The sequence below is a fragment of the Apodemus sylvaticus genome, chromosome 18 (assembly GCF_947179515.1).
Source record: "Apodemus sylvaticus chromosome 18, mApoSyl1.1, whole genome shotgun sequence".
Taxonomy (NCBI): Eukaryota; Metazoa; Chordata; class Mammalia; order Rodentia; family Muridae; genus Apodemus; species Apodemus sylvaticus.
Genome location: NC_067489.1, coordinates 50,624,479 through 50,626,770, shown reverse-complemented (window position 1 = coordinate 50,626,770; position 2,292 = coordinate 50,624,479). Strand labels below are relative to the sequence as shown.

At 35.0% G+C, this 2,292-nt stretch overlaps 1 pseudogene; it reads right to left on the bottom strand.

The window, feature by feature from the left end:
- Positions 1–245: 245 nt before the first annotated feature.
- LOC127669037 (uncharacterized) lies at positions 246–363 on the bottom strand (annotated as a pseudogene).
- Positions 364–2,292: the final 1,929 nt, after the last annotated feature.

Genomic DNA, 2,292 nt, shown 5'->3' with positions numbered 1-2,292 from the left:
ACTCTCGCTACCTCCATCTCTGTTCCCCCTCCCCTCTGTCTTTCTTTCTCCCTCCCTTCCTGCTTTCTTTCCCTATCACAGGTCTGTGATCCTAGGTGTGGTTCTTCTAGTTTCCTGCTTGCTTCCCATCTTGGAGTCCCTTATGGACTTGCCTGATGCTGGAGTGGTGGCAATTTCAGGCTAAGTCCCTGTCCATGTCCCCTTGAACCTGGATGATGGTGGTCTCAAGATCACTCTATTCAGAGAATGGTAGGCTTGTAGTCATTCAGATGTTCATAAGTCAGAACACACAGCATAGACATAGGCTGTCTCATATCTGCCACCTACCAAAGTATGCATGACCCAGCAGCATCCAGGGGCTGCTCCATGTTTTTATTCTCTGTCAAATGATTGTGCGCTTACTGGGAACAGTATTAAAATGAAATGCAGTGATAACCAAAAGAATAGACGCTATCAAGTTGACAGAATGAGGTTGTTATAGGAAAGGTTGGAAGGAAGGAGGGAACACGAGAGAAGTTGGAGGGAATTGAAGGGAGAGGAGAAGTGGTGCATTTGCATTTTATTTAAAATATAATAAAATAAAATAAATGTATAAAAGGAATGTATCTGGAAAAGTGATAGGAGACCACAATATCCTGGCCATGTTTTAGCTATGCATAAGGACATGTAGTTCTTACACCTCAATAATTTCACACAGCTGTTAACCATGAAAAGCTACATATTCATGCAATTCATGCATTGTCAAATATAAAACATTAATATACACCAATGCTCTGAATTTACAATTTTAAAATAAATTGGGGCATTTAACTTAATTTTTTGAATATACTAATTGTACTGGAGTCTGTGTGTGTGTGGGGGGCGGCATGCATGTGCATGTGCGTGTGTGTGTGTGTGTGTGTGTGTGTGTGTGTAATTTGAACTACAACATTTAACGGTAAAAAGTTTTGGAATCTAATCATGTTTGAAATTTATCTAGCTGAGATTAAATCAATTGAAAAATTTTCCAATAATAGCTAACACATGACAGGTACAGTTAGAACTTTCACCAATGGCAGGATGTTATCATATGTTGTAACCTGTAAACAAAATGTGATTTTAGGATGAGAATTTTATTCTGAACACCCCATAAGTGTCGAAAATAAAGACAAATCATGACTCTAGTGTTCTTTGTCCAGTTCTTATATGTACATGAAATAGAATGATAGTTGTATTAGCATGGTATCTGACCAATGCTTGGAGCAGAAAATTTCTAGGCTCCACCATTGCTATCACAACATGGTCTTGTAGTAATGAAGCTGACATAGCTTAAAAGAGAAAAAGTTGCATTTGTTAAATATTTGAAACAATGCATTTTTAAATTTTAAATAAAATGTGCTGTAATTTAATTAATAATAAATAAAAGGCAAATTTCTAGTCCTGCTCACTCCCACATCCTCCTCTGAAAATCACTAATAGAAATGTTTTTACATGTGCATATATTTTATAATGTATTGAAAATTATACAGCCTAATTTTTAATAATAAAGGAAAGAAAACTTGTTATACAATTTCTACCATAAAAGTACAACAAAATAATAATCCACACCTTTGTAATTTGGATGCTATATGCATACATATATGTATGTCAGCTTATATAATTTACTTATTGCTTAAAAATTCTAAAAGTATAGTTTTTCTTGACAAGCATTTTTCTTTGCATGTTTGCTGGAGTCCTATGGGCATTTGTTTGTCTTCTGCATCTGGTACTTAAAGCAGTACACTTCACAAATTTTGTAAAGGACCTTGACTACATGAAGGTGGGATTTAGAAGTAAGTATATTCGAGAACACGGTCTCCTATAAAGCCTTAGAGTATTCTTGATGTGACCAATGGAGCTACAGTGAAACCTTAGAGAATAGATTCTAAATCAGTTATATAAGGAATAAACACATTTTCTGTGCTATTCCATCCTGTTTCCAAGGCTACAAAATGTAAAACTGTTTTATCAGAATACGTGATACATTTATATATTAGAACACTTAAGTGAAATTTTTATCTTTGAAAGACTCCATTAACAAGATTAATTAATTATATTTGTATGTACCAACACATGATAATATTTTGGAGAAATAGATTCAACCTGAAGTTAATGGCCATTTCCTGCTTATGGTCCATAGACTTTTTAAAAAGTAGCTAGAGAAAGCTAGCTGAGTACTAAACATGTATACAACCATTACTTTCTGTTCCTGACTATGATTAGAAATTTCAAGTTCCTGCCTAGGCTTTCCCACAGCGACTGACCAAATCCAAG